This window comes from Loxodonta africana, unplaced genomic scaffold, assembly GCF_030014295.1.
Source record: "Loxodonta africana isolate mLoxAfr1 unplaced genomic scaffold, mLoxAfr1.hap2 scaffold_114, whole genome shotgun sequence".
Taxonomy (NCBI): Eukaryota; Metazoa; Chordata; class Mammalia; order Proboscidea; family Elephantidae; genus Loxodonta; species Loxodonta africana.
The window spans coordinates 686,477-705,096 of record NW_026974877.1 but is presented as its reverse complement, the minus strand read 5'-3'; the positions used below and the strand labels follow the sequence as shown (position 1 = coordinate 705,096).

Sequence of the window (18,620 nt, the reverse complement as noted above, 5' to 3'; positions counted from 1 at the left end):
AACATATACTACATGCAGACAGAATATTATAAAGTAATTTAATGCCCTCATTAAAAAAAAAACAAAAAAAATTTATTGTGAGAAAAGACTAATGTTGAATGAAAATATCAGGATATAATATCCGTGTTAATATACATAACTGTGTGTGCTAATACACACATAAAACCAGTTGCCATTGAGTCAGTTCTGATTCATGATGACACCAGCGTGCCAGAGTAGAACTGTACTCCATAGGGGTTCCAATGGCTGAGTTTTCGGAAGTAGGCTGCCAGATCTCTCTTTCATAGCAATTCTGGGTGGACCTGAACTCCAACTTTCTGTCAGCAGCTCAAGATATTAACCATTTGCATCAACCAGAGACTCTAATACACATACATGCCAATATAAGCAAGAAAATAGACATATCGGAACGTTAATAATTTATTCTATGCATTACGTATGTTTTCTTGTTATTTATTGCATACATTCGCATTGCTTCCAAGTTTTTGAGGAATAGAATGTACTTCTGGAAAAATTCATGAGAGATTTTTAAGTAATGAAATAATCAACAGAAACAGAATGAGTAAATCTGTGGCAAGGCAGCCCAGGAACCCAAGATTACAGTAACACTGGTATAAAAAGCAGAATTGTGGAGTCCTGAAGCTCAGTGGTCCCACGCATGCATCAGGAAAGAGGGAAGAGCAAATAAACAAGGAGAAAATACAGTGAGCCAGAGGAGTGGGAGCCCTCTGTTGTGGGCACAGTTTTCTCATGAAACTTTAGATGGACACAATGGGTGGGATTATCCACCTCCATCATACAAACATTTTTATTACCCTTGATTTTAACGGAACTATGTTATAAAAACAAATGATACAATAAAGTATAATAAAAGAATAAATCTCATCAGTGGACTACTATCATTTTCCCCAGCTACCGAGGAGGGCAGGAGACACACACGGGAAAGAAGATGGAGCAGTGTGAAGAACCATGCTATGTGGGGAGGAGAGTGTTTCTGAGACAGGCCTTAGCTGCTACTACCTAGGGAAGTAGGCAGCCGTGCACAACCAACTGGAAGAAATGGTACATTATTTCTGAGACCTACTCCAGCTCATAACAAATTATGGATAACATGGGGAAGAATGAGATTTCCAGGACACTTAATTGTTCTCATGAGAAACCTGTACATAGAAAAAGAGGCAGTCATCTAAACAGAACAAGGAATACTGCATGGTTTAAAGTCAAGAAAGGTGTGCATCACCGTTGTATCCTTTCACCATACCTATTCGACCTGTATGCTGAGCAAATAATCCGAGAAGCTGGACTGTCTGAAGAAGAATAAGGCGTCAGGATTGGAGGAAGACTCGTTAATAACCTGAGATATGCAGATGATACAATCTCCCTTGCTGAAAGTGAAGAGGCCTTAAAGCATTTACTGCTGAAGATCAAAGACTACAGACTAACAGCCTAAAAACTGGACCAATAAGCAACATCATGATAATGGAGAAAATGTTGACATCATTAAGGGCTTCATTTTACTTGGATCCACAATAAACACCCACGGAAGCAGCAGTCAAGAAATCAAACGACACACTGCATTGGACAAATCTGCTGCCAGAGATCTCTTTAAAGTGTTCAAAAGCACAGATGTCACCTTGAAAACTAACGTGCGCCTGACTCAAGCCATGGTGTTTTCAGTTGCCTCATACGCACACGAAAGGTGGGCAATGAATAAGGAAGACCAAAGAAAAATTGAAGGCACTGAATTACGGTGTTTGCAAAGGATATTGAATATACCACGGACTGCCAAAAGAATGAACAAATCTGTCTTGAAAGAAGTACAGCCAGAATATTCCTTAGAAGCAAGAATGGCGAGGCTTCATTTCACATATTTTGGACACGCTGTCAGGAGAGATCAGTCCCTGGAGAAGAAAGTCATACTTGGTAACAAGTGGCCACAACAATCGGCTCAAACATGACGACGACTGTGAAGGCAATAATAGGTAGTTTAACATACATTTTGACCCATACGAATTAAAATTTAAACAATTATTTCATGCCTTTTTGTAGCGGTTTCAGAATATACAATGAAAATAAATGTAAACAATTAATAGAAAAAATCTCTGAAAATAACATTTAATTTTTTAAAGTCACTGCTCCATACCCCAAATCTAAATGGCTTGATATAAAGCACTGGTCTTTGTGATTCACAAAAAGCAGGTGCCAATTCCTGAACAAGAACTGAAGTGACAGGAGAAACCCCCCGTGCTGTTAGAGCCCTGAGTATGGGCCCTAATCCAATAATCTGTCCTCATTAATTCCTTTTCATTTCATCTCTGTGAAAGGGGAGGGAGAAGGTGAGAGAGGGTTACATGTGCCTGTTCTGTTCTTTAGCATCTAGTTCACTGCCAGGAACAAGTATTCATAAGAGTCTACAAAACATTAAAGTACAAATAAGGAGGAAAACTTCCTCGTATATATATGTGTTAGGTGGCACAAAGAGTTAAGTGCTCAGCTACTAACTGAAAGGTTGGCAGTTTAAATCCACTCAGTTGCCTTGGAAGAAAGGCCTGGCAATCTACCTCCAAATGGTCACAGCTATTGAAAACCGTATGGAGGGCAGTTCTACTCTGAAAACTCACGGGGTCGTCATGAGTGAAAATCTACTCAATGGCAAGTGGATTGGTAATCTATATATGGCATAAGTGTTCGGAAAATTAGTTTCTGAACACATACACGGCATACAGAATACACTGCACATTAGTATTATGTGCCAAAACCCACTGTCATCAAGTCGATTCTAACTCATAGTGACCCCAAAGGACAGAGTAAAACTGCCCCATAGGGTTTCCAAGGCTGTAAGTCTTCACTGAAGCAGACTACCATATCTATCTCCTACAGAGACGCTGGTGGGTTCGAACCACTGACTTTTCAGTTAGCAGCCAAGTTCTTTAACCACAGAGCCACTAGGGCTCACTGCTGTCATGTACAGTGATTACATAAGCAAATTCTGAAACAAACTGCCTGGGTTTAAATCCTAACTCAATTTATCAGGTGGGTGATCTGGGCACGTTACTTTACCTCTCACTGCCTCAGTTTCCCATTTCTAAAATGGGTCTTATTCAAAAGGTGGTCATGCAGGTTAAATAAAACACACAAGGCACTTAGAAAAAGGCCTTACACACAGAATGAACACAATAAATGTTAGCTTTCATAATTATTAAGGGAATACAAACAGCTTAGTTGAAGAAACTTCCATTGAGAAATAGTTGCGTTCCAAAATTCATGTGTAAAGTCATTTACATCAACTGTTAAAGTTTTATGTTTAGATTCAAGTGATTACTGAGGTATGTTATGATCTTGAACAGAGTTCTGGGGACTATACAGGCTGACTCTGCATGCCCTTCCCCACATCCATTCCATCTCCCTTGGAGCCCAGACATCATGTTATCAATTAAACCCCTCCCACACTGGTGGTGTACTGTTTAAGAGCTATGGCTGCTAACCAAAAGGTCATCAGTTCAAATCCACCAGGCACTCCTTGGAAAGTCTATGGCACAGTTCTGCTCTGCCCTATAGGGCCGCTATGAGTTGGAATAGACTCAGTGGCAATGGGTTTTTAATGGGTATGAGTCAACTCTTCAGTGCTTAAAGACATACCAAAAGCAACCACGAACACAAAAGTATAGTAAAAAGTTCTTATTTCAGAATAGCAAAACCTTTTTCTAACACAGTGGTGAATTAGGGTGGACTGTGGATCAAGAGGAGGCCTGGTGGCATAGTGGTTAAGAGCTCAGCTGCTAACCAAAAGGTCAGCAGTTCGAATCCACCAACTAGTCCTTGGAAACTCTATGAGGTAGTTCTACTCTATGCTATAGGGTCTCTATGAGTTCAAATCAACTAGGGTCTCTACGGGTTGGAATCAACTTGATGGTGACAAGTTCGATTTGGTTTGGATTGAATTATGACCCTGAAAAACGTGTGTTTCAACTTGGTTAGGCCATGATTCCCACTATTGTGTAGTTGTCCTCCATTCTGTGATTGTAATTTTACTTTAAGAGGATTAGGGTGGGATTGTAACACCACCCTCACTCAGGTCACCTTTCCCTGGGGTGTGGCCTGCACCACTTTTTATCTCTGCAGAGATAAAAGGAAAGGGAAGCAAGCGGAGAGTTGGGGGCCTCAGACTATCAAGAAAGCAGCACCAGGAGCAGAGCATGTCCTCTGGACCCAGGGTCCCTGCACCTGAGAAGTTCCTTGACCATGGGAAGGCTAAGGACAAGGACCTTCTTCCAGAGCCGAAAGAGAGAGAAAGCTTTCCCTTAGAGCTGATGCCTTGAATGTGGACTATTAGCCTACTTTAATGTGAGGTATTAAATTTCTCTTGGTTAAAGCCATCTACTCATGGTATTTCTGTTATGGCAGCACTAGATGATGAAGACAGTGGGTCAAGGTGGAAGGGGTGGATGAAGAACAAAAAAACAAAAATGGACAACAGGAGAACCATAAGAATTCAGAGAACTGTGAAAATTTAATTCCTGAATATACTTTCTTTCTCCTCCCTATAACTGGAAGGACTTTTCTCATATACAGCATATATAAGTAAATCCTTGCAATATTTAAAACACTTAGATTTTTGTAAAACTCATTCTCTGAAAACTCATGGTGGCCCGATTAATTTGTGGCTTAAAAACAACTCAGAACTAAAAAGAAGCATAAATAAATAAATAAAGGCACTGCTGTCATTTGCGGGTGATATTCTTTTCCTGCTATCCACAACCCACACACTTGGGAGTTAATTTTCCAGCGTCAGTGTTCATAGACCATCCTCTTTCTCTTACCACCACCCCACCACCCTTAATTATTTAGAAAAGGCAGGGCCAGTCAGTGCTCCAAACATCAAGTTTTCTCTCCAAAATGCCAACTCGCACTTGGGGAGCAGGCTACATTCTCAGCTATCAGCACTTCCACTAGCCCCTGCACATAAGGAACATGTCTCCACTGAACTGTTCATTGTAATTAAAAAAAAAAAAAGTAAAAAACTGTTTCTTAAAACCAAAAAAAAAAAAAAAACCAGGCATTTCCCTATTACCCACCCACCCCACTCTCCCACAGCCAGTGCTCCCCTCACCACACACACACTCAAATATTTCCTACCAAGGGTGTGTCCCAAGCACAGGGTCTGGCTCCGCTCTTCTTTTACACCCCTTGGAGGCCTCTGGAGAAACCATACCTTTGGTTGGCAATTCCCTGAACCCTGCCTATTCAAGCTGTCACTTATTCAAAAAGGCAGGTGAGTCTTCAAGTCAGGTTTTTGAAAGGAGTTTAAGAGGAGCCAGGTGATATGCCTACTCACCCTCAAGTTTCTCAAAGGTAATAATTTCTTCAGATGTTTACAATGTCTCAACTATGGGTTAATTAAATCCCTTAGGATGGTGGGCATGGGAAAATCCTCCATCTCAATGCCCCCCATTAAAAAAAAAAAGACGGGGAATCTCCAAAATTACGAATTTAAATTTCTACATACTTGTTTGAACTAAGGAGTAAGTTCCTCATGTGTGTTATTCTTGGTCTGAGCCATGGTGGTGCAGTGGTTAAGAGCTCAGCTGCTAACCAAAAGGTCTGCAGTTTGAATTCATCAGCTGCTCCTTAGAAACCGTATGGGGTAGTTCTACTCAGTCCTATAGGGTTGCTAAGAGACAGAATTCACTGGATGGCAATTGGTTTGTTTGTTTTTCAATCTTTGGCTGAAAGGTGGACTTTGTTATCAATTTATTAAATGAACTGGTAATTTGCTGGACATTTCTCATACACGAACTTTGATGTCTTCAAATCCAGCCAATCAGGTTTAGGAACAGAGAAACTTCTCTACCTTAGCCTCCCTGCCACTCCCACACCGTTTTCATTGATTTCCATGCCCTGTTTAAGTAACATCATTCATCACTTCTCACTGTCTAGGTTATCTGAGCCAATTCATGGCAGTCAATTCCACATGAGCCCTAGGATACCCTCATTTACATACTCTGCCCTGTTGTTCCTTCACCCATGGCTGTCTTCACATCTCCCCTTGAATGTCTACTAGGCATCTCAAACTTAATGTGGTTCAAATAAAATTCTTGGTCCAAGCGTCTTATCTACCTCCCAGTCTTCCTTATCTCAGCAAATGTTCTCACTACCCTCTGGGTTGTTCAGGACAAAAACCTAGAAATCATCCTCGATTTCTCTCCCTTATTCAAATCTTGCATCCAGTCCATTGACACATATTCTGGACTCTTGGCTCTACCTTAACATAAATCCTGACTCTATCCACTTCTCACTACCTCCACCTTACAGCCACCATCATCTCTTGGTTAAAACTGGACTCCATGCCACTGATCTTCCCTCTTACAGTCTACATAACAGCATCATCTCAGTGGCTTCTCATGGCAATTAGGAAAAATTCCCAAACTCTTCCCATGGTCTTTCATGATGCGGGGCTTGCCCACCACACTAACCTCATTTCCTAACAGTCTTCCCTCAGTTCACTCCACACTAGCCATGACTTATTTCCTGAGCTTCCTCAAACATGCCAAAACACTTGGTTATTTAAGGACCTCAGAAAAAACTCTTTCCTTTATCGGCAATATCCTCCCTCCAGAACTTCATACAGCTATTCTCTCCTTTGATATAGGTCAGTTATCTCCTCAAATATCCTGCTCCCATAAGCCTTTACTAACTATTAACCTAAAACAGCTCACCCCACTCATTCCCTCACATGCAACTCTGTCTTATTTTCAAAATATTTAGCTCTCCTTGACATTTTTGTTAATTATTACCTGTAAATGTATTTTTTGTGGTTGAGAATATATGCAGTAAAACGTACACCAACTCAACAGTTTCTACCTGTACAATTTAATGACATCGGTTGCATTCAAGTTGTGCAACCATTCTTACTCTCCTTTTCTGAGTAGACTGCTCCTTAAGGTTCCTATCTAATCTTTTCAGTAGCTGTTGTCAATCTGATGCCATATAGACAGTCCTTAAAAGAGCATATGCTCAAGGTAGACCATTTTTATTCGTTAAGTAGCTAATGTTCTGGAGCCCTCGTGGCACAGTGGTTAAGTGATACGGTAGCCAAGCAAAAGAAGAGCAGTTTGAATCCACCACCTGCACCTTGGAAACTCTATGGGGCAGTGCTATTCTGTCCTACAGGGTCTCTGAGTCGGAATCAACTCAACAGCAACAGTATGGTGTTTCCTTTTTTATACTTCAGTTTTAAGATGATTCAAGGGAATGCTTTTGGTGTAATGTTTAAAGATTATCTCACGGCAATAGTTTCAGGAGTTCATTCACCCTCAATGGCTCCAAAAAGTCTAGGGTTCATGAGAATTTTAAATTCTGTTCTGCATTTTCCCCCTTTTAATCAGGGCTTTGCTATGGACTCTTTGATCAAAATGTTCAGGGACAGTAGCCGGGAACATTCTGGTTCTTCCGGTCTCATGGCATGCTAGACGTTCTTTTAAAAAACATGAGTGGACGCTGGAGGTTATCAAATACTTATTTTATTACACCTATTAATATAACCACATTTATTTTTCCTGTACATATGGCAAATTATACTGATTCATTTTTGAATATTAAACTAACCTTGAATTCTTGGGATAGACCCAACTTGGTCATAATATATTCTTCTTTAGAGTATTGCTGGATTTGTTTTGCCTATTTCTTTTTATATTTTGCATCTATGTTCATCAGTGACATTGCCCTGTAATTTTCCCATCTTGTGCTGCTCTTGTCAGGTTTTGGTATCAATATTCACTCTACAAGCTTTATAAAATGAGTTTGGGTATATATTTCATTTTATATTGAAGAATTTGTGAAGTATTTCTCGAATATTTGGCAGAATTTGCAGGAAAAGCCATCTGACATGAAGTTTTCTTTTTGAAAATAGTTTGAGCTCTAATTCAATTCTATTAACAGTTTTGGAATTACTTTTGTTTCCTGTTTCTTCTTGAATCGTTGTTATTAACTTACATGGTAGGATACGTTTGCCTACTTTACCTTAATTTGCAAATTTATTGGCTAATACGGTTCATAACATTCTCACATTATCTTTATGTTCTGCAAGATCTGTAGTCATTTTCTTTCTAATTCCTGATATTCGGTATTTATACCTTCATTCTTTTTCACTTGATCAATCTTGCCTAAAGTTTGTCAATTTTACCAGCATTTTCTAAGAATCAACTTTAGTCTTCGTTGATCGTCTGTTGCATGTATTCAATCATTAATAGAAACAAAAATTCCTATGAATGTTTGTTTCTGGTTTTTTCCCAACATTTTGAATGGATGTTTAACTCACTTATTTTTCAAGATTTGTTCTTTCCAATTATATTTTTAAGGCTATAAGTTTCCTATATTATATTGTCTGTACTGCACAAATTTTTATATGCACTATGTTCATAATTGTTCACTTCAAAACATATTCTAATTTTCATTATGATGTCTTTTTTAACACATAGTATTTTAAAATATCCAAGCACATGGAGATTTTGTATTTTCTTTTTCTAAGATGGTTTTTTTTTAAATTATGGTGTACTTACATAGTATCCTCTATATTATTGCAGACTCTTGAAATTTGTTGAGACTTGCTTTATAACACAGTATACAGTCAATTTTTATAAACACTATGTATGTGCATGAGATGAATGTATATTCTTTAGTGGTTAGATAATGCACACACACATACACATATATAAATTTGGTATTTTTATAGATGTTAAATCTTCTGTATCCTTGACAATTTATGGACTTCTATGTTTCTGAGGGGTGTGTTAAAAATCTATTATGATGCATGATGTCAAAAGGAGCCCCAGTAGTGCAGTGGTTAAGCACTCAGCTCTTAAACCTTTTGATTTGATCCACCAACTACTCCACAGGAGAAAGATATGACCGTTTCCTTCCATAAAGATTACAGCCTTAGAAACCCTTTGGAGAAGTTCTACTCCATCCTATAGTCACTATGAGTCAGAATTGACTCAACAGCACACAAGAAAAAATGTATGATGTGATGGAAACTCAGGAGAACAAAGCTCAAAGAATTGGTCCTACCTCCAGGGTCAAAGGATGAAGGACAGAAAAAACAGCAGAGACATCCAAAAGCTTGGAAAAAAGGAGGCTGAGAGGACGATGGTTAGTGGTTTAAGGGCTTTGAAGGGCTACCACATATACTGAGGAATCTGGAGTGCAATGTTCTTGCCTAAGGATGAAGATATGCTCATAAAGACCCTGACAAAGCTTTAGACTTGCACCTCTGGCTGATCTTTGGGCTCCATGGGGGCAGGAAGTGAAGACTAAGGCAGAGTTTTAGGCCCTCTTGCTTAGCATTGAAAGAACACGCCAGTTCAGAGCCAATCTGCAAAGACTGGGATAATGTTACTTTTTCTTTTTGGCTACAAGCATTTAAAGAAAGCACTGTCAAGTCATGAACTGACTGCTGAGATAACAGAACAGAACCTCAGTGTCCACACATGAGAAGACATACAATCTTTGCAGAAATAGTTTGGAAACATCACTAAGCAAATGGATGACTGGCCCTCAACAATTGAAAAAGAAAAAAAAAGCAAACCATACTGACAGGAGGGAATCTGATTTCCAGAGTTACATTATAATATTTAAGATATCCAGTTTTCAACACACTATTTTAAGTCATAAAAAGAAAAAGAAAAGGATGGTTCATTTGTTAAGAACAAAGAAAGAAGAGAAATGAACAGAAAGCATCCCTAAGGAAACACAGATATTGGGATTACTAGACAAAAATTTTAAACCAATTGTCTTAAATTTCCTCAAAGAGCTAAAGAAACCATAGACAAAAAAAACAAAGGAAACCAAGAGAAGAATGTATGAACAAGTAGAAAATATTAATAAAGAAATATTATACAAAAGAACCAAATAGAAATTATAGAGCTGAAAAGTAGAATACCTGAAATAAAAATTTCATTAGAGGAGCTCAACAGCAGATTTGAGCAAGAAAGCAGGAAAATGTAAACTTGAAAAAGCACAACTGAAATTGTTCTAACTGAGGAGCATAAAGGAAGAAGAATGAAGAAAATGAACAGAGCCTAAGGGACCTGCGGGACAACATCAAGCATACCAATATACTCATTAAGGGAGTCCCAGAAAGGAAAGAAAGATGAAAGGACGGAAAGAATATTTGAAAACGTAATGACTGGAAGGTTCCCAAATGTCATCTAGATATCCAAGAAGCTCAATGAACTCAAAGGACAATAAATACATAGATATCCACAGAGAGACATAATCAAAATGTCAAAAGACGAAGACAGAAACTTGAAAGCAGCAAGAGATAAGCGACTCCTAATGTACAAGAGAGTCTCAACAAGTTTAACTGTTGATTTTTCATCAGAAACCATTGAGACAAGAAAATAGTGGGATGATGTAGTTAAGGTACTGGAAAAAAAATACAGAAACAAAACTATGAACCAAGATGTCCATATCTAGCAAAACTATCTTTCAAAAATGAAGGCGAAATTAAGACATGCCCAGATACACAAAACCTGAGGGAGTGTGTTAGCAGCAGAACTGCCTTATGAGAAATGCTACAGGGAATCATTCTGGCTGCCATGGAAGGACACAAGACAGTAACTGGAAGCCATAAAAAGAAACAAAGACTCCGTAAAGGTAACTACTTAGATAAAACAAAGTCAGTAATATTTTTATATCACGCCTCTCTTTTATTCATATATGATTTAAAGCACGAAAGCATAAAAATAGTTACACATCTCTCTTAATGGACACACAATGTATAAAGATGCAATTTTTGTAACAGCAACGTAAGTAGGGGAGGTAACTGAGCTGAATAAAAGCAGAATGTTGTATACTGTTGAAGCTAAATTTGTATTAATTAAAAGAAGATTGTTATAAATATAAGATATTAATTGTAATCCTCATGGTCACCACTAAGAAGTTAAAAAATATAAGGAAAGGAAACAAGGAGAGGATCAAAATTGTACACTTGAAAAAAATCAGTCAAACACAAAAGTGGACAGTAGTGAAGAAAATGAGAAACAAAATAGGTATATGACCTACTACAAAGTAGAAGATATAAGTCCTTCCTTATCATTAATCGCTTTAAATATAAATAGATTAAATTCACAATGGGGATCATTAAATTCACAATTGGGAACTTTGTTGGACCATGATTCTCAGTGCTTTGGCAGTTATGATGTAGTTTACCAGTCGTTTAACGATGCAATCACTTCCATGATGAGATGTGACATAATGTGATTACCTCCATGATGGGATCTGCTGTGAGTAGCCAATCAGATGTAAGGGAGTTTCCTCGGGGGTGTGGACTGCATCCAATATAGGTGGACTTTCTGGCAAGGCTCTTGAGCTTTTGCTAACTCTGAATCCTGCAGCTGGCTCCTCTTCATCTGATCTCAAGTTTTTGGGACTTGAACTCTCAGCTTACCTTCCAATTTTGGGATTCATCAGCCTCCGCAGTCTGTGAGCCGCGGCCTGCCAGCTTACCTGCCGATCTTGAGATTTGTCGGCCTTTGCAGCCTGTGAGCCACAGACCTGTTGTATGACCTGCAGATCTTGAGTTCTGCAGTCCCTGTATCTATGAGTCAGGAGAAGCCACCAGCCTGACCCATGGACTTGAGACCTACCAGCCTCTACAGCCTTGTGAGCCATTTCCCTGATATAAATCTATTTATATATAAATACATATATATGTATCTCTCACTGGTTTTGCTTCTCTAAAGAACCCAGCCTAAGATACCAATTAAAAGACAAACACTGGCAGAATGAATAAAAAAAATCATTCAATTGCTATCAAGCTGATCTGACTCATGGTGACCCCTCCCCCCATGTGTGTCAGAGTAGTAGTGACACACAAGTGTGTCAGTTCAATGGCTAATTTTTCAAATGTAGATCACCAAGCCTTTCTTCCGAAGTGCCTCTGGGTGGACTCAAACCTCCAACATTTTGGTTAGCAGCTGAATGCATTAACCGTTTGCACCTCCCAAGGACTCTATGTTTATTTCTGTATTACTTGTCTTTATACTATACACATACATACACACATACAAACACATACATACACAGACACGTAGACATCCATGAGTGGTTCATACAGACGCTTTGGACTTCAACTAGCAGGGCTCTAGTAATTATTCATAGAAAAGTACTGATACCAATTACAAATGCTTATTTGTCCATTTCCCCTTTCAGATTTATTAGTTTTTGTATTTTGGAGCCCTGTTGTTAAATATGTACACATTTAGGATGGTTGTATCTTTTTGGAGAATTGAACCTTTATTATGTTATGTCCCTACTTATTCCTAATAAGACTCCTTTTTCTGAAGTATAATTTGTCTGACATTAATATAGTACTGCAGTAGAACTGGATAATTTTCAACCATTTCAAGAGGTAGCATAAGATCAAGAACTGATGGTATAAAAGGAAGAAATCGAAGCTGCATTGAAGGCATTGGTGAAAAAACTATCCTCTCTCCACCATCTTCACTAACTCTGACACCAACTGTCCCTCACACAGCACTCCCTACTTCTTTGCTGGGTTCAATAATTCATTGCAATGGCCACACAGAGCTCACAGTCCATATTCATGATTATGGGGTTTATTAGGGAAGTAACAGTTATAACTCAGGCTCAAAGACACTCAGAATACAGTTCTTCTATCAGGACAGCCTCTTCCCTCCTGTGCTCATAGGTGTGCCTCTGCCTCACCTTGGGCCTCTCTCCAAAGGCACTCAGCTTTCCTTCTCCATGGGCCATCATCTCCTATAGCCGGGTCCCTGTTGCTCGGTCTCTCCTGCCATGGCATCTTACCGTCTTCAGGGTTGCAGCTTCCTCTCTCTATCTCAGTCTCCTGCTTCTAGGAGCTTCTCAGTGTAGGGATCTCAGGTCCATAATATATGCTCAGCTCCTGGCTGTTCTTCCTTGATGGGAGTTGAATCCTCCTCTTTGCTCTGGAACTGGTTCTCTTTGAAGGGAAAACTAAACAATCCCCTTGGTGAGCCACAATTACCCTATCACACAGTCCTGCCCAAGTACCAGGGTAGATGTTATAAGACCATGGCTAGAAAGGCCACACAAAGTAAACAATCACATCACAGTACCTTGGACTCATTTTTCAAGTGAACTATCAAAAATCCCATCGGAACGGATTGGTAAAGAACATAATCAATAGCAAGAACATTTTCATAATTATGTTTTCTGTATTTGGAAGAAATCTATAGCACTATTCTTATTTTGCCAATTCACAGGGATCACAGACATTAGTGGTAGATATTGCAGTACCAGAAAACTCTCTGGTGAAACAGTCTGTGAGCAGTCTTACAAACATTGATATTCCACCAGAGTCAAAAGAATGACGTTACATTAATCATCAAAGAGAATATTTCAAGATCTAGCCTGAAGTACAATGTTGTCACTGATAGGCTAATATCCATACACTTACAAGGAAGACCAGTTTATATGACTACTCAAATTTATGCACCAACCACTAATGCCAAAGACAAAGAAATTGAAGATTTTAAGCAACTTCTGCAGCCTGAGATTGATCAAACATGCAATCAAGATGCATTGATAATTACTGGTCATTAGAATGTTAAAGTTGGAAACAAAGAAGGAAAAGTAGTTGGAAAATACAGCATTGCTGATAGAAATGATGCCAGAAATCTCATGAAAGAATTTTGCAAGACCAGTGACTCATCCACTGCAAATATTTTTTTTCAACAACATAAACGGCAGCTATACACGTGGACTTTACCAGATGGAATACACAGGAATCAAACTGACTACATCTGTGGAAAGAGAAGATGGGAAAACTCATATCATCAGTCAGAACAAGGCCAGGGATCGATTGTGAAACAGACTGTCAATTGCTCATATGGGAGTTCAAGTTGAAACTGAAGAAAATTAGAATAAGTCAAAAAGGGCCAAAGAATGACCTTGAGTATATCTCACCTGTATTTACAGACCACCTCAAGAATACATTTTATGTGTTAAACACTAATGACTGAAGACCAGAGGAGTTGTGGGATGACATCAAGGACATCACACATGAAGAAAGCAAGAGGTCCTTTAAAAGACAGGAAAGAAAGAAAAGACCAAAACGGATGTCGGAAGAGACTCTGAACGTTGCTCTTGAATGTCGAGTAGCTAAAGTGAAAGGAAGAAATGATGAAGTAATAGAGCTGAACAGATGATTTCAAAGGGTGGCTTGAGAAGAAGAAGTATTATAATGACTTGTGAAGATCTAGAGATGGATAACCAAAAGGGAAGAACACACTCAGCATTTTCTCAAGCTGAAAGAACTGAAGAAAAAATTCAACCCTTGAGTTGCCATTAATATTAAATGACGTAGGAAGCATCAAAAGAAGATGAAAGTAATACCCACAGTCACTAAGCCAAAAAAAATTCGTCGACCTTCAACCATTTCAGGAAGTAGCATATGATCAGCAACCGATGGTATCAAAGGAAGAAGTCCGTGCTGCACTGAAGGAATTGTTTAGAAAAAAAAGCCTCCAAGAATTCATGGAATACCAACTGAGATGTTTCACCAAATGGATGCAGCACTGGAATCGCTCACTTGTCTAGTCCCAAGAAATATGGAATACAACTACCTGGCCTACGAACTGGCAAGGATCCATATTTATGCCGATTCCTAAGAAAGGTGATCCAACCAAACGTGGAAATTATCAAACAATATCATTAATATCACATGCAAGTAATATTCTGCTAAAAATCATGCAAAAGTAGCTGCAGCAGTACATTGACAGGGAACTGCCAGAAATTTAAGCAGGATTCAGAAGAGGACATGGAAGGAGGGATATCACAGCTGATGTCATATCGATTCTGGCTGAAAGCAGAGAATACCAGAAAGATGTTTAAACCTGTGTTTTATTGACTATGCAAAGGCATTTGACTGCTTGGATCATAACAAATTATGGATAACATTGCGAAGAGTGGGAATTCCAGAACACTGAATCGTGCCGATGAGGAACCTGATCAAGAGGTAGACGTTCAAAAAAAAAACGTGATACTGCGTGGTTTAAAGTCAGGAAAGGTGTGTGTCAGGGTTGTATCCTTTTACAATACTTATTTAATCTGCAAATAATCTGAGAAGCTGGACTATACAAAGAACACATCAGGATTGGAGGAAGACTCATTAACAACCTGCATTTTGCAGATGACACAACCCTCCTTGCTAAAAGATAAGAGGACTTGAAGCACTTACTGATGAAGATCAAAGACCGCGGCCTTCAGTATAGATTGCACCTCAACATAAAGAAAACAAAAATCCTCACAACTGGACCAATGAGCAACATCATGATCAAAGAAGAAAAGATTGAAGTTGTCAAGGATTTCATTTTATTTGGATCCACAATCAACACCCATGGAAACAGCAGTTAAGAAATCAAAAGATGCACTGCCATCAGGCAAATCGGCGCAAAAGACCTCCAGAGTGTTGAAAAGCAAAGACATCACCTTGAAAACTAAGATGCAACTGATCCAAGCCACAGTGTTTGCAGTGGCCTCGTATGTGTGGGAAAGCTGGCTGATGAATAAGGAAGACCGAAGAAGAATTGATGCCTTTTAATTGTGTTGGTGAAGAATTCTGAATATACCATGAACTGCCAAAAGAACAAAAAAATCTATCCTGAAAGAAGTATAACCAGAATGTACCCTAGCCTAGAAGCAAAGATGGCTGGCTAGACTACATCCTACATACTTTGGACCTGTTTTCATGAGGAATTAGTCCATGGAGAAGGATATCATGTACTATTTCTTTGGACTATCTAAGACGTCAAGAACAAAATCTCATGGTCCAAATTAACGTTTTTACTTACTAATTTTCAAATGTAGCCCTGGTGGAACGGTGGTTAAGAGCCTGCCTGAAACTAAAAGGTCTCAACCAGCCTCTCCTTAGAAGCCCTGCTGTGCAGTTCTATTCTGTCCAATAGGGTCACTGTTAGTTAAAATTTAATCCACAGCAATGAGTTATTTAATTTTCAAATATGAATTTTTTGTGTTAATGTCTAAATTCTAAAGTAAATTTTATTTTATAAACTTCCGGTTTTATAAATTTATTTTCTGTTATTCAAATTTATTGTTATGGTAGAATCAAATTTAAAAAGTGACATTAATTTTCAATCCAGGCAAAATGAAACGGCAATAACTAAGTGGAGTGCAAAAATGGAAGCCTGCAGAAGAGAAAAAGAAAATGATTTGTGAATCCCTGAAGACTATTCCAAAATTCGTTTTGAGAATGTAATAAATCAGAAGAGACTTTTGCCATTAAAGGTACATGCTTAATAGGTGGGAATCATCCTACTAGTACCACTAGTGCTGAAATAACGATGGCAATACAAATATAACAGAATTTGTTCTAAATTCTGCAACTATTTCTTGCTGTAGTAAAAAAAAAAAAATTAGTAATGATCTAGAAAGTGAAACTAAGAATATTAAATGGTCACATCTGCAGACCCCATAAATAACAGAAATGCAGATACTGCCTTGTGGAATAATTTTCTTCCAACGAAGCAAATTACTGGATCAAAAGAGGCCCAAGTGATTGTCAACATCACAGTTGTCCACTTGTAAATTTGTGTTGAAAATTCCTGGACGGTAAACGAAGTTCTGTAGCCAGAATTTTTTCTAGAGTGCAAAGTTAATGATGAAAATTATAAGAGGGGGTGGCTACTGCAATCTCCATCAGTCGGCTCCCTGTATTGTTTTGTTTGCAAACCTACTAAACAAAAAAACAAACCCGTCATCCTCATTTAATTCTCGAATTGTTACAGATGAATTTAGCAATTGGTGCAAATTGAATAGGATTGGTAAACATGAAAATAGTTCAATTCACAAAGATTATGTTATCATATTTAAACTAAACACATTCTTCTGGCTTAATTTATGAACTGGAATCACAAATTAATGAACATCAGTATTGAAAAGCCATTTTGTAATGTGTCGTTGTTGTCCTAACAGTCACTGAATGTGGACTATCTTCGTGAAAAAGAAATGAAGTCTTTGGGTCCCCACGAAATGGAAAATTTTAAAGTTGGCTTCAACTTGTTGCTCATTTGATCTATTTTTAGCAAGTCACATCTCAAAACACGGTAACACAGGAAAGGACAATCCATCCTATAATTCTAAAATAATGTGTAAAAAATTTATAATCTTGTTAAGTGATGAAGTTCAATCAACTACTGTCAGTGAAATAAGTATAGCTCGATATTTTATTTTGTCTGTGGATTTCACTTCTGAGCCTTCTCATACAGGCCAGCTAAGGATTGTTTAAAGATCCGTATCTCCAACAGGTAGAAAACCTGTGTGGTGATTTATCACATTTACTAGCTTAAAAAATCATACTGGTAAAGACATTGCAAAGCAAGTGTTTCACTAATTATGTGAAGTTTGCAAAATTGATTTTTCTAAGTGCAGAGACCAATCCTATGACAATGCTGCCATTACGTCACTGCATTATAAAGGCATACAACAGAAAATTCTGGAATGAAATTAATATGCCATTTTCATACCAAAGTGCTGCACATTCACTTAATTTTGTAGGATGTATCACAACAGATTTTTTTTGTCCAAAAGCAATTGATGTTTTTTCTAATATTCAGTTACTTTACAAATTTTTTGCCACCTCTACTCACTGATGAGCTGTTCTTAAAACACATTCAAGCAATGATTGAGCATTAAAATGTCTAATACACATTGGGAAGCACATGCTATAGCAACAAATACAATTCTAGGCGCCACACAGAATATTGCTGAAGACCAGATACAAAAAGGAAACACCAAAACAGAAGCTAAAATCATCGCTGCCTTAGTCATCTAGTGCTGCCACAACAGATACCATAAGTCGATGGCTTTAACAAAGAGAAATTTATTTTCTCACAGTCTAGTAGGTTACAAGTCCAAATTCAGGACGTCAGCTCCAGGGGAAGGCTTTCTCTCTCTGTTTATTCTGGAAGGAGGTCCTTGTCCTCCATCTTCCCATGGTCAAGGAGCTTCTCAGGCACAGGGACCCCGGGTCCAAAGGACATGCTCTGCTCTTGGTAGTATGAGGTCCCCAACTCTCTATCCTTTCATCTCCTGAGAGGTAAAAGGTGGTGCAGGCCACACCCTAGGGAAACTCCCTGTATCTCGGATCAGGGAGGTGTTAAAATCCCACCCTAATCCTCTCAACATAAAATTACCATCACAAAATGGAGGACAACCTCACATGGCCGATCCAAGTTGATACACACATTCTGGGGGGACATAATTCAATTCATGACATTCTACCCTTTGGCCCCCCCAAAATCACATTCTTGCAAAACGAAAACATATTCATTCCATCACAAACCAAAACCAAACCCACTGCCGTCCAGTCGATTCTGACTCATAGCGACCCTACAGGACAGAGTAGAACTGCCCCACAGAGTTTCCAAGAAGCGCCTGGCAGATTCGAACTGCCGACCTCTCAGTTAGCAGCCGTAGCACTTAACCACTATGCCACCAGGGTTTCCTCATCCCATCATAGCATAGAAAAAGTCTTAAATCAAGTCCAAGTCCAAAATTCAAAAATCCCTCTTCATCTGTGAAATCTAGGACACAAGTTA

The 18,620-nt window shown here is 38.6% G+C and overlaps 1 long non-coding RNA gene across 1 annotated transcript in view; it reads right to left on the bottom strand.

Annotated features, from left to right (window-relative positions):
• LOC135229177 (uncharacterized) overlaps positions 1-18,620 on the bottom strand; it is a 384,177-nt gene that overhangs the window by 12,024 nt on the left and 353,533 nt on the right. The gene's annotated exons all lie outside the window — the stretch shown is intronic.